Genomic DNA, 15,674 nt, shown 5'->3' on the forward strand with positions numbered 1-15,674 from the left:
GCCTGTAAAATATGCACCCAGTTTAGGGCTCAAACAAGATTTGCAGTCTTTTGTGTGCATGTGAGGGCCCTTGTTAATAAGACGCTATTTCTAAAAGTTATTGTACAATTCGTTATTTTAATTTGAACAATAAGTCTGAAAGAAAATCTGCTTTAAAACTATTGATAATTTTGTCTCTAGTGCTATGCAACATTATCCCACCCAGGCACGGCTCGTGGGAGGAAAAAGGGGCGGGGCGGCGCGCGGCAGGAAAGGCGGGGGGGGGGCTCAAAAAAATAAAATACAAATAAAACGTACCTTTTCCTTGCGCTTCGCCGCACCATCCGCTCTGCTTTCCTCCATCTCACTGCAGGCACAGACTCCCAGCCTGCCCTGCGGCCAATCCTGACGCTGCTCAAAACACCACCAGGATTGGCTGGGAGTGCCCAGCCAGGACACTGCCAGGCACACTTGGAGCCTGTGCAGGCTCTCTCCAGCCCAGCAACACAGTGTCGGGTTGGAGAGAGCCTACTGCGCATGCGTGTTTGGCAAGACCGAGATGGCTGGCCAGACACACATGCGCTCTGCTGGGAGTGCTATGTGCACTCCCATCAAGTGTTCATCACCCCCATTGCCCCGCTGCTTTTCAAGAAAACGATAATAAACACAGTTTATTATCATATTATTGAAAAGGTTTTGCAGCTACTGCTGCTGACTTGGGACCGACGCTCCTACTCCCTAGTGGAGAAGCTGTCCCTGATCCCACCTCTTGTTAGCAGAGTGTGTGGATTTGGCTTGTTTGCTCAAAGTACATCTAGCTAGACTTCACTGCTCATAAAGGCTTTTTTAAGGGTGTATTTTGTTGGCAAGAGTCTTTTCAGCATTCCCTACACTTCAGAACTTTGAGGCTATAATTTATAAAAAGGTTAAAGGTCTGTGATTAATTAATGTTTTTTAAACCAATGTTTTTGGATGCTGCTATATTGTCTGAAGAAAATTAAACCCTCCATTAAATTTCTGGGAAATACTGTGTGTTTATCTACAAAATCCCTGTTGTAAGCACGGGGTAAAAACAGCTGCCCAAACAAGCTAAGAACTTATTTTCGGGCCATGAAGAGAGGTATCGGAAATAATACTTCTTCCTATCTTGCATGACTTACCCTCCTGATGGACAAGTATTTAAAAATGTTTTTGTTCAGTATGAATTGTAGATACAAGACTGTTTATCTTGTTTTGTGCTGTCAATTGCTTCAAGCTCAGACGTGGTTGAGAAGGGGTTAAGTTCCACTTTTAGCACAGAAGTGGAAGACTTGGCCAGTGTGACAGGAAAAGGGTGTGGTCACAGTGCCCCCTTCTGTGATGACCAAGAAGCAAAGGGGGGAACAATGAGGGAACCTTCCATGTAGAAGGAGGTCTCAGGGGCTGTCATTTCTGTGGCGGTTCACAGCTTTTGATCTAAACCACTGGCAATGCCACAGCCTGCTTCATGTACTGCGCCTTTGCTTAAAATTCACAAAACAGTTGCCATAAAACAGGGTCAAGAGCTGCAAAACAAGATAAATGAAAAATAGAAGGGGCGGGCAGAAACCTTGCAGAATCTAGCAGAGTTTTTATGTGACTCTACATAATTCCATGGAGTACAACTCCGTGAGTTACACCCACCCCATCTGAAGCATGTTAAGCAAGATTCAGGTGTGATAACTAACCAAGGTCCTGATTTATATATTGGTGGACAGCCCCTTGTTTCACCACAACGATGGAAAAATTACCCTCTGCCCTAGTGAATGTGTCGCCCACCAGATTTATAACTGATAAGCTGGTGGTCGTTTCGCTGTTTGATTGAGCCAGTTTTCCTATTGTATTTACAAAAAGAAAATCCTGAAGCTGAACAATGCTGCCCTCTCCCATGGCAAGGGGACCTTATAACAGTTTTCACTGCCCCTTGCCACCAGGTTTTTCCTGGGGATGATGGGCAGTGAAAACTGAATTCTATTTCCACCCATCTTAATCAGGTAGGTGAAATTACAGATCTGCCTCCGACCACCCTCACGCCACAGGACTGTTGAATGGGTTCAATCATGGCATAGACAGAGTGGTCTCCACCGTGATAAAAACTGAGGTCAGACTGCATATAAATTTGGTAAGCTGAGAATTATCTTGGTGGTATGTATAACTCCTCGCCATTGCAATAGAGTATAAATATTTCCTAAATATAAATCAGGTCCAAAATGATTTGACTCACACATCTGTACCTTGCTGTTAATGGTACCTATTCAAAGTCTGTAAAATCAGGTGAAATTTGAAAATAAAATCATCATCCATCAGTCATCAAAAGCTGACAGTCTGTAATTTTGGTATGTTTGGGTATGTGCTATTACCCTCTTTTCAATAACATCATTTTTTTCCAAGAGGGGCTTTTAGATTATCTGTCATGTTAGCACAGATTAGAGGTTTGTACCTGTAGCCGTATTACTCTTGAAAATTTTACACTCTTGTGCTGTCAACCGGTCTATATCCACAAGAAGAGTCCCATATAGTCAACCTACCCCTATTGAAAAAATAGAAACAAACAAAAGACCAACTGACATAAATAAGGCAAATTCAAAGGAATCCTTTAGAGGTAAAAACGAGATCTACATACCAGAAAAGAATGGTGACCTTTAAAATGGAACTACACTACAAATATAATACATAGATGACAAGCAAGGGCATGAATACAGTTAAGTATGTAGGATTATTTAGAAATGTGACATTTATGGATGACTTGCAAAAGAGCAACAACTTATAGAGCCACCATTACATATCTCTCATGGATATACATACTGATTTGGTGAACTGTACAGGTCTTTTGTGGCAAGGTGGAATATGTTTTTGTGCTTTAGGAAATACTTTGGGACCAGATGGCTACACCATTCAGTATGGCGGTGTCACACATTTTGCCTTTAAATATCCTGGAGAATTTGTTGTGTGCCTTGGCACATCGATGGAGCCCACAAGTAATGATTCAGATTAGGTTGGCTCAGAATGTTGAAGTTGAAATTTTTATATAATTGAAAAAGGAGCATTGTATTTGCAAAAAATCCAGAACGATTCAAAACAAGACTCATAAAAGAGTATTTGGTCTTCAGGGAGACAAAGTGTGCACCAGTGGTCCTTCATGTCCTTTGAAAAGGTACGGTTATGTGCCCAAAGATAATGTTTGCTTAGAAGGTGGCAATCTTAGGAATTCCACAGATTCTAATACTTATGGTCCAGTACGCTATATCTTTATAAAGGGACGCATTTGTCTAAGGTTCTGGCCTGAGTTTGGCTATGTATAGGAAAGACCTGATAGCCATGTACTTTTAAATGATTGAGTGAGAGACGATTTTTCTGTTCATTTATCAGTATTTTTATCGATTTACAATAACTTTTTTTTGTTATAGGAAGTTAATCTGTAATTTAGCAAAGGTGTAAACATTATCAGAAGTGCACACTGCTCATAACTTGAGACCTCCCTGGAGGACCTAATTGGACATGTGACCAACACCTATGCATTTCCAGACCTCAGTCCAAAGACTGCGAACACCAATATCATCTTGGATAAAAATGCCTATGGGAATTGAGCAGCCTAAAACTTTCAATGTATTACATAGCTTACGCAACTGACATTGCAAAGTTTTAGCTATTCACAGTGGTGTTCACATTTTTGAAAAACAGTTTAAAAATGTTTTTTAAAAAAATAAGTCATCAAAATGAGATAATCTTGATTTAGAAATAATGTGGTCTAACCACTTTCAGAAGTATGAGCATAGCATGCCCTGCCCATCCAAATATATCCTTGGAGTGATAAATATATTTCCTTGATTGGTAGGTTACATTCAGAAAGTGGTGCTAACTTAGACAAGAGGTATTGTTTCTCCATATAAAGAGGAATACAAGGAGAACGCCAGAGACCTCTTGTGTGATAGCCTCAAACTTTCTACTGAGATGTGTGATGGTCCTTTAAGAAGAAACATTGTTTGTAAGAAATTCACAGTTTTGCTCTGGGTGAAAGTTTGAAAAAAAAATAAGTTCCAGTCTCCATAAAAGAAGTGCCAGAGACGACAAGCTATAAAAACGTGTAAAAATTTAGCAGTGGGTTTAGGACTTCTGTTCCTTGATACCAGTCATACCTTGCACTACATTCCTCTGCCCTTATAAGACTTCTGAAATGTCTCATCAACTTGATAGAAATGCTGGATCTGCAGTCATCGCTTTCTGTTTTCCTTGATTGATGCATGGGGCCTCTTTCAAAAATACAGTAGAATTCCAACTACTGATTAAATGTGTCTACTATTAATACTGGTTTGAAAGCCCCATTGTTATAGTTAGGGCAACAAAACCCACAAGTTTGTTTTTTAAATTCAGTCAAGGCATTGTGGATGTCCCCAGGCTTTCTAGCTGGAAAACAAGGCCTGGCAACAACTGGTCAAGCTGCATACACTGTTTCCACTAAGCTATATTCATTGATAAATTAACCAATGCGAAACCCAAAGTGAAAAGGAGAACTCTGGGATTAGAGCAACCAGAAACTAGCTTGCCATTCCAATTAATTGCTACATAGCTCCAATATCTTTCCATCTGAACTGCTTAGAAAGCATCAAACAGCTTGGTACTGTCACATAGTTGGAAAAAGACAACTGACACATGCACACACATTCACACACACGCAAACACACATACACACATATGTTCTATCAAAGTTAATAGATATAAATGAGGGGAGTAGCTTGTATGTCAAACATGGCAGCCGCACTTTGATATGGCTCCGTGCAGCTACCATCCATCCGCAATCATCCTAAGGCCACAATTGATTAAAATGTAGAGTGCTCGCTAAGTTTATTGTGTTAACTGTAACAATCAGCCTGTGAGATAGTTTTCGCCACTCCAGGAGCGGACGAGGCCACAATGTGGAGAAGGTGAGACTGGTGGAGTTGGGGTCTAGTTGCCGTGAGCGTGACTTGCAGTTGCTGGGCCCCCAGCAAAGATCCTGATGCAGATTAAATGTACCAGAGCAGACAACCCCGCTGTGGTAGTTTTTGCCACTCGAGGCGCTGACGAGGCCACAATGAGGAGAAGGTGAGACTGGTGGGGTTGGGGTCTAGTTGCAGTGAGCGTTACTTGCAGTTGCTGGGCCCCCAGCAAAGATCCTGATGCAGATTAAATGGACCAGAGCAGGCAACCCCTGCGGACCACCGGAGTTCCCAAGGGTGATTGGTGGCAGAGAATGGGGCTGAGCTGAAGGCAGGAATCGCATACACAGAGCAGTGCAGATGGTCTCCGAGAAGACATGGGGTCTCCCGGTAGTGACTACCAAAAGGTGGAGGAGGAAATCCAGAAGATCCCTGTTGTCCCTCACCCACGGAGAGAGTGAGAGCTGGATCCAGTGGCGTCTGGGGCCCAAGTTGTGTACAGCTACCAACTAAGGAGGCATAGTGAGGAAGAAGCAGTTCAATATACAGGAGCCTCAAAATGAACGATGCGGTAACAGTCTGAAGCACGGCACAAAGACCTGCAGGTACTACTGTGGGGGGCCAACAAGTGGGGGGATAACAGTGCCAGTCAGGATGCTCTGGGTGGGGGGCCCTCTCCTGTGCAGCATGACCCCGATTCATTATTGCTTGCTTGACGATTGTGACTTGTCAACAAGTCACCCAACTGCCACAGATCCACACCCGGGCTCCTGTTTGGGCAAGTGGAGCAAGTCGGGGTCCAGAAAGAAGCACAAAGCCCTATTAGCAGGACCACTTTATCTACAGAGATCGAGCTAAATCCCACATGTGACTAACATGCTGCACCCACCCCTTTAGATTTCCTGTAACAGAGAAGCACCCTGCCTAAGCAGACCATTGGATGGATCACCACTAGTAAAGGGATACAAATAAATATATCCTGAGACACCAAACCTCCATCCTTCCTTGATCGACTGTCAGACACAAAGCCAAGTTCAGTCCCACAGCCAACAAGTGGAACCGGGTGCAGTGGGAGATACATGTTGAGAGACTAGAGTCCAGACTCCAACAGCTGGGCTGTGAACGGTGGGTATAGTCCTTATTGTCAACAAAGTCCTAACCCAGAAGTGGGAGCACACTGTTGCCCTCCCCCCCATCGACAACACCCATAGGATGACCACCATTGTTACCTATTAGGAGGACATTGTTGGTGTGGTGCACCAGCTGCAGAGACAGCCAAATCAGTTTTCGGTGCTGTTCGCAGCCGGGACAGGCCCCATTTCATTTTAGACTTAGCTCGTGCTTTCCCAGTTGATTCTGACTAAGTATGCAGTATACCAGTTAAAATGTTTAGAGTGGTGATCCGCCTGCTCATGCTGCCTCGCAAATGAGGGTTTGTCACTTCGGCAACACAGTCAGAAGTAAATAGACCTGATGACAAAACTGTCTCCCACATACATCATGACGAAAGACAAGGGCCACCCAACGCTAAAAAAGGTACATTAGATAAACATACACAGCCGGGTGGATCCTCATCACAACTGGGACCAGCTGCCCCCACAGAGGTGGGTCCAGACAATGCGACACTCCTGCCGGCTATAACTCAGTCATGTGATGCCCTGGATGCCAAGATAGGGGCAGTCGGCTCTGAAGTTACACAACCTAGACAAGATCTCCGAAATGCTGTGGAATGGATCACTGAGTCCGAATCTAGAGTGTCAGATGTAGAAATCACAGTCACCTCCTTGAAACAAATAATATCTAACCTTACCTCCATAACCAAGGAACTTGCAGCTCGCGTAGAGGGTGCAGAAGGAAGAACATGTCACAATAATCAGCACTTTGTTGGTTTCCCAGAAGGTTGTGAGGGGCCTTGATGGAGAGCTTCGTAAATAACTGGATCCGGGGATGGTTGACCTAATGGACCATCTCCTGTTATTATTGAGAGGATCCACCAAGCTCTTGTTCGCCGACCTCCACAGGGGGCAAGGCATGGCCAGTCATAGCAAAGCATTTGAATTACATGGACAGAGAAGCTATTCTGAAACATGCCCGATAATATACCAATCTCATACAATTATGATCTTCCCGGATTACACTAGACTGGCACCGAAACAGCGTCAGTCCTTCCAGGCCACCAAGCAACTCCTCCGTGAGTTGAATGTTTGTTATATGCTATAATATCCAGAAAAAGTTAAAGTTCGGTACCAATAACCCAGTGGAGGTATTCTAGTGGACTAAAAAGCAGATCGATATCAAAACCTAATACTCTGCCAGGGCTGGAATCCAACTCATCTCAAGGAGACAACCGGTCTGAGGCCACTAACACTAAAGTTGCCCATCAACATAAGTCCAGCTCTTTCTGGCAGCACCCAAGGCAAGAGGCGTATCCGGAGATAGTTGATAGTGGGTTTCCCATGCCTCGGACCTCCGGTGCTGACGCTACTGTCTGATATTTTGCCATCAATAGCCTTCGGAGCCTTTCGCGTATATATATATATATATATATATATATATATATATATATATATATATATATGCACTAAATTGTATAAGAGACCTTGTCACTTTATTTAATTTATTTATCTTCGGGGGAGGGATTAATTGGAGTTGTTTGGGTAGACCCCTTGTTAGGGTCTATCAAGGGCCATTTCTGCGACAGATACTTCCAGGTTCTGTAGTGTGGGTTGGTGGATGTTATTGGTTCAAGGGAATGGTTATTGTCTTCTTATCCTGGTAGTAATATGGTTCTCTTCATCAATGTTGCTGTTGTTATTGCTATGTTGGATTGCATATCCATTCTGTTTTCTTAACTCACTGGATACCCACCTCTCCCACACACAGTCTATGAACACTACAGCAGCACCCAAATATGAGCACCACCCATAAGGCGCCTCCCCTGGATCACTACCTCTCAATGTGCTAGAACGTAAACGGTCTCCTTGACAAAATCAAGAGATGTGCCTTCCTGTGACAGGCTAAAAGCATTTGCGCTGAAATCCTCTTACTTCAGAAGAACAGTTTTTGTGAGAACAAAGTCCCTTGCCAGACACGTTGGAGATATACACAGGTTTACTACTCGGGGTCCACAGGAGCTGCAAGGGTAAAGGAATTTTAATCAGGCAGACGGTACCATTTGAACGCTCCAATATCCGGACAGTCCAATATGGTAAATACATGTCAGTAGTGGGGCCACTCTGTTGGGAACCAATCACATTACTCAGTATATACGCCCCACCTCCCTGGGACAGTCTTTCATCGAGGTGCTGACACGGATGTGGTGTAAATTACCAGGTGGGTTGGAAAAGGTGGGCAGGGATTGGAATGTTGTTGTGACCCTGAGATTAGATAGATGGTGCCCACAGAGTCCACCACTGGAGGAGGGTCCAACACCCCTCTCCTCATTTATTTTAGCCCTAGAACTCTTGGATGTCTGAAGAACACATCATACTACTCTCTGGGATATACATACTTCTCAACAGTCCATGGTTACTATTCTTGTCTAGATTACTTTTTGATCCCCCAAACATACACTCATAAGGTGATTACCATTACAGTCCTCCCTAGAGGCTTATCAGATCACTCCCCAGTGGCCTTAGACCTACAAGTCAACCCGCAACATCAACACATTTTGCTGGTGACTATCACAATTGCATCTTCAATGTCCAGATTAATGCAGACATATGAAAGATTTCATAGATGGATACATTGCGCATAACATAGGTTTGGGTTAGTCCCCCCAGGTGTTATGGGAGGCTATGAAGTCACTAAGGGAGGTTGATATTGGCTATAGCATGGGCCCTCAGCGACAGGCAGCACAACAGATTTTAGATCCTGAGACGGAATTCTTAAACTTAGATGCCCATGATCATCAAGATAATGGTAAACAAGTGCGTGGACAGTTTAGTCTAGTGCAGCAACGGCATCTCTAGGCTCTGATGGATGAGGCACGGCTGGCCTGGTGGGCATCACAAGACTGGATTTACCAATTGGAGGACAAGTCTAGCCAGATACTCCATAGATTATGCAAGGGCCTACCCAAGACATCAACCCTCCCATTGATAAAAAACACATCAGGCACCCTACTCACAGACACAGAGGAGATAGCCCGCAGCTTTACTACACACTTAGAAAGACTTTATGCAAGGCACAAAATGATATCGAATTCACAGATTGCAAAGTTTGTAGGGTATCTCACCCTTACAGCTCGATCTGCCCCGACACGCACCTCACTAGATGCAAAACTGACTGAAGAGGAACTTGCCACAGCAGTGTCCAATATGAAGAAGGGCAAGATCCACTGGCCAAACAGGTTTCCTTGTGAGTTCTATAAGGCATTCATGCCTAAACTCCAAGATCCTCCCCTAGTAACGGTGTTATCAGCCTCAGAGAGAGCAATTATGTCAATAGACTGGTGCCATGCAGAGGTTGTGGTCTTCCCTAAACCAGATCACCCTCAGATGACATTGCCTCATACTGCCCGATCTCTCTCCTTAACTTAGAGGTTAAGATATTGATCAAGACAGGTTAGTTCCACATATACCAGACATCATACACCCAGACCAACTGGGCTTCATGCCTCACCAGGCAACCCAACACAATATCCGCTGCACCTGTAATGCAATGGCAATGGCAGACAAACTGAGGGAACCCGTGATGCTTTTTCTGACTGACATTGACAAGGCCTTTGACTCCGTCAGCTGGGAATACTTATTTATTGTCCTCCAGTGCCTTAACTTCGGCCCACAGTTTATTTCCTATATCTGACTATTGATACGGACATGACGGTTTCAGTGAGGGTGGTGGGTGCCGGATGGCCTACGTTCCAGTACAGAGGGGAACACGGCAAGGTTGACCTTTGTCCCCCCTACTATTTGCCCTTGTAATGGAATTGCACATGGTGTGGGTGCGGATGGATGCACCAGTTAGGGGATTTGAATGGTGAGATGGACTATCCGACATCGCCCAATAAGAAGGGTCCCAGACTGTTGCAGATATTGGACTGTTTGGAAAGACCTCGGACCTATATGTCAATCTTGCCAAATCCATAATTTACACGCTGAGTTAAGAACCACTAGACCTAAAATGGGCATTGGGTCTGCGCCAGGCCAATTTAGGTACCTAGCTGTTTACTTATCCCGCCACACGACGATCGCCTGGTCCATATTCTCACATCTTAAGGAAGATATTAAGATCTCTTCCCTACTCCCTCTGTCCTTGGTTGGACGGTCGGTGATTTTCAAAATGGTCTAATTTACCAAGGCCCATATTTATACTTTTGTATTTTGTAAGTTTACGTCACTTTGGCTTCAAAAAGTGGCACAAATGTGGCGCTAAAAAAGTATAAATACGGGCCCAAATTTCTCTACCAATTGCAGAACTTTCCATATCCAATACCAAGACAAATGTTTCGTAAGTTGAACAGTGCATTCCTGTGGGATCGTGGGACCCCCCCGTGTGCCACTCAGTAAATGTTTTCAGTCGACATACTGCAGTGATATTGCAACGGCAGATGTAGAATCATACTATTTAGCATCCCATCTCCTAATAATCAGTGATTGATGGTATGACATATTGGATAACCCAGCATATGCATTGGAAAGATGGATAATGAGTCCCACCCAAATAGCACAATTTATTTACAGTGGAGGTTGAAACACAGATCTGCCCCTGGCCACAGAGACCGTCCTAAGACTGTGGCAGTCATATCTCCCTCAAATGAAATGTTGGGGCAGACTGACGGAACTGACACCGTTCTGGTGAGGTAGCATGCTTCCACAGTGCTATACTTGGCATCCTTGGTGTGGTCTCCCCTAACTTTTTGCCTCTGTTTCCTAGGTTGTTGATGTCTGCTGGACTCTGTTTTTGCTGTTTTCGTTACTCTGGGTACTTTACCACTGCTATTCAGTGCTTAAGTGCAAATGCCCCTATGTAAAATGTATGTGCAATTGACTTTCCATGATTGGCATATCTGTTTTACTAGTAAGTCCCTGGTACAGTGCACCAGAGGTGCCCATGGCCTGTAAATCAAATGCTACTAGTGGGTCTGCAGCACTGGTTCTGCCACCCACATGAGTAGCCCTGTAAACATGGTTCAGACCTGACACTGCATTGTCTGTGTGTGCAGTTTTAAACTGTCAATTCGACTTGGCAAGAGTACCCACTTGCCTGGCCTGAACCTTCCCTTTTTATACATTTAAGACACCCCTAAGGTAGGCCCTAGGTAGCCTCATGGGCAGGATACAGTGTTTGTAAAAGGTGGAACATATACCTATGTGTTTTACATGTCCTAACAGTGAAATACTGCCAAATTCGGGTTTCACTGCCGCAAGGCCTATCTCTCTCATAGGTTAATATTTGGGCTGCCTTTAAATATTATTAAAGTGCAGATTCCCTTTGGGAGCAGATTGCAATTTGGAGTTTAGGGTCTCTGAACTCACAATTTAAAAATACATATTTTAGTAAAGTTTGTTTTTAGATTGTGTGTTTGAAAATGCCAATTTTAGAAAGTAGGCATTTTCTTGCTTAAACCATTCTGTGGTTCTGTTTGTTTGTGGATTCCCTGTCTGGGTCAGTTTGACAGGTTGACTGTTTGCACCTCTCCTCTAGACAGTGACACAAAGGATGCTGTAGTGTAGCCTCCATATCCTGATGAGCCATCTGGGCAGAGGGGAGGGGAGGGGATCAGTGATCACTTACACCTGAAAGGGCTGTGCCTGCCCTCACACAATGCAGTCTCCAACCCCTGGTGTGTGTCTGGGGCCTGGCCTGGGCAAGGCAGGATCTTGAAAACAACAGAAACTTCTGTTTGAAGTAGGCCTACTTCAAAGTGAGAAAGCGGTAAAAGAAGGGCAGCTAAACCCCTGAAAATCAGATCACTTCTGGATTCAAGATGAACATCTGCCAAGAAGAAGAGCTGAAGAGCTGAGGAGAAGTGCTGCCTGTGACTGTGCTTGGTTGGGCTATCCCGTAGTTGCTGCTTCTGCCTGTGAAAGGGGACAAAGACTGTATTTTTTGCATTCCTGCTTGTAAAGAATCTCCAAGGGCTTTAACTGAGCTTGCCTCCTATCGTTGAAGTCTCAGGGTCATCAAAGACTTCCCCTACCAGCACCTGGACTCTCTACTGAGACTCCTGCCCTGAAAGTGGTGCCCTATCCAGTCCTTGGGCCCTTGAGAGGTGAAGCTGGCAGCCAAGAACTGAAAATCCACACACAGACCACCGTGCGGGGAAATTTACAATGCACCTTCCGTGACGCGGCTGAAAAGCAATGCGCCACCAGCTTTGTGGCTGAAATTAACACTCCACCTGCATCGCGGCGGGAAGATCGACAGAACGCAGCTGGAGAAATGATGTGCAACACCCGCTAACAAAGGCTGATAACGATGCAAAACCAATGCAGTGCGGTTTCCTGATACCGTGCAACCGGATTTTTCACGCATCGTCCCTGGGCGTCAAAGTCAACCTGACTCTGTGCGAGTCCGAGGTGCCCCGTCCAGAAATCGACAAATCGCTCTCTTGCGGGAGAAAAACAACACATCGCTGACCCGACTGGAGAAGGAGAAGATTCAAGGCCTCATGTGCGAGTAAGGAATCGACGCATTGCTTACTTTTCCGACGCACGCTCGCCGGTGCAGCTCTACGTTTTATGCTAACCAGGTACTTGGTGTAACAACAGCATTGTCACTGTTTTCTAAGGATTAAGACTCTTTTGAAAATTCTAATCTTGACTTTATCCACACAGTGTGGAGTTGCCCAGCGCTTCATAGATTATGGCAAGGAGTGCACTCCCTTGAGACCCAAAGGTAGCCCTCCTTCACCTTATAGTAGATGTTGGGAGTAACAGATAAAAATCTCTTCTTCTTCGCATGGGCCTGATGCTCGCCAAACATGATATTGCTAGGGAGTGGAAGTCCGCAGCCTCCCATTCCTGATGGTCCGGAAAAGAGAATGGACAATTGCATGGGGATGGAGATAGTAATATATAAGGCACAGGGATGTTCCTGGAAACATCCCAAAATATGGCAAAGATGTGATGATTATGGAGGAGTGTCCTGCCACCAGTCCGTCAACCGCAACACTCCATAGATGCAGAAGGTAGGACATTCTGGGGGCATGTAGGGATCCAGTAAGCATATAAGTGCTTATCTCTATACAGGTTGTAGTAGATATTGTTTTGTCACACATTGTGTCATGGAGGTGGGGGAGGGATAGTATGGGCCAATTCTTTTTCTTTTGTTCTTCTGTTTATAAGTTATGTGGTCACTGTAGTGCATTGTATACGCCTCTGTGATACTGTCAGTCACGATGGCCGTCATGTAATTCTTCACTGAATACCAATAAAATATGTTCCAAAAAAAGAGATATTAATGAAATGTAGGTTTAATATATATTGTAAACATAAGGATTGGATTTAGCTCAAACAAATTCTACATGGAGTGATGTCTCACATAGTGTCCAGAGGGCAATGAAACTCGTGGGCTCAGTGTTTAGCTGAAGTTATGGGACAAGTGACCCATTTGATGAACTGCGTGTTGGCTGGAAATATTTATAGTCTAGAAGATTTTATATAAAATATCATTGAAAACATTCCTAAAAGCATTAACCTGCAATCAGGAGGAAGCTTAGTAACACTTTTCTTGTTTTTTGAATGGGTGTGCAATCTCGTCTTTGCTTCCATATATTTGCTATAGTTCTCCTGGTTCATGTGTTGGATTAGTGGCTGAATTTCCGAAAGTGATAAAAAGCTCTTACGTGTAGCCAGTCTCCATATTTCTAGGCCAAAGTCCAGCATGACTGGGAAGATAATTATCTCTGATGTGGTTATGATTCAACCAATCACATCATAGTATTGATTATTCTGACGTTAAAGATGCAGACGTTCATCTAAAAGCACAAAACAATCTGACATAATAACACAATCTCCCATTTCATTTTGTGGCACGTTTCAAATTAGTTTTAGGCATGTAATGAAAACATATTAACTGAGTTTTGCAGTGCCTTGCTTATATTTCTACTATATAATTAAGTATATGATTAAATTAACCTGTGTTTGTCCCAGAAAAATCAAAAATATATTTATGCTACTTGTTTTAAATTCCTCAGGTTTCCAAATATAACACTGCATTGGCTGGCGAAAACTCCTGTGAGGATCTAGTAAGGAAATCAGATGAGGAAGAAACATCTTCTCAATCAACACATATTCCACTTGGAAGACGTCCTTATTAAAGGACTCAATTGTCTAATTGTGCACTATTTGGTCACAAAATTAACTTTATACGTGATTTATTTGAGCTTGATCTTGGCATCAACTATTTCAAAAGTCTGTGAAAATATCCTCTTTGAGGACGTTTGTAAAGGAATGTGATAACACATAGATCATCTCACTTTGGTTCAATCTTCGTCTTTCTTCTCATAGGTGTTTAAGGGACATTCATCAAAATATAGCACATTATTTGTGACACATCTCTTTCTTTACAGAAGTACACATACAATATTGTGAAAGTCTAATGCCTTCCATAGACAATAAATGTATCTCTGTGAAATCTGAATAAAAAGTTCATCAACCTTAGGGCGGTCAGTTGTTTTTCGTTTTGCAGTATGCAGAAGTGGACTGAATTGCTAATGTGCAAAACGTAGCGACCAGCTTCCACTTGCCACAGATGAAAAGCAGGAAGGAACACAGACAGCAATCATGAGACGAACTGCAAACTGCAAATAAATAGTGGTTCCTGTTTTTCTCTGTGGGCCATGTTTTGTTAGGGAAAATAAAATATTTCAGCCTGCAGAAAATCCCTCAAATCATCCTGCTTCTCTGGTTCACCGGCAGAGCAGATGTAACCTAATTATGCTTTGCAAGTGGATTGAAAAGGGGTGTACTCAGCTATTTACGTGTGAGACTTCTATTGTAAATTTCTCAAGGATTCCATTTTGATGCATGAGTGAAACAGCATGGGTATTTGGTTGCAGGCAAACTTTTAAAAGTCTACAATATGCACGCTCAAAATTAACAAAGTATTTTAATATATTCCACATTTTCAATGCTTTAAATAAAATATTACAACAAACACACGAATCACCTGCAACTCTGGTCCCTAGAGAATTGCAGCGTGTGCATTTTACCAATAATTCAATATAATCTACAATTCTTGTGGAACTTCCTGGCAAAAAACAAAGTAAAATGTGGTTGGGTCTCCCTCTCTGTAATAAAGGCATTGTATGAATGTACCACTACATTAGTGGGCATGTACAATGGGTTTTAATATTCATATTCATGACTTCAATGAGCATTCCTACAATGTACAGCCGGGATTCAAACTACTGCATCTATTTCTCAGTCTTCTTGCCCATGCCTATCGCCTTGTCTAGAGGTCTGGGGCAAAGTCTTGAAGTAAGACTGAATAACAGTAGTAAGATTACTTCTCTGTATTACCTCCAGATGCAGGTCTATGCAGAAGTACCTCTGAATTTACATGTAGTAAGAATGTTGCTGCCAGTCTTTCTATATGCTTTTTATGTTTTGCTTTGATCATTCATTTGTTGGCCAATGCCATTTATAGTATATCTGTGAAGAAACTAGGGAGTTAGCACAATGGTTGGTAATATTGATTCCAGGTTGCTGATAATGCTGCACTCTAAATGGGTCAGAGAATACAGTTTGTTTCCATCATGCTTGCCCACTTCTGATCAGTTCTCAGTCTCAACAAGAAAAATCATGAGTAATG

This window comes from Pleurodeles waltl, chromosome 4_2, assembly GCF_031143425.1.
Source record: "Pleurodeles waltl isolate 20211129_DDA chromosome 4_2, aPleWal1.hap1.20221129, whole genome shotgun sequence".
Taxonomy (NCBI): Eukaryota; Metazoa; Chordata; class Amphibia; order Caudata; family Salamandridae; genus Pleurodeles; species Pleurodeles waltl.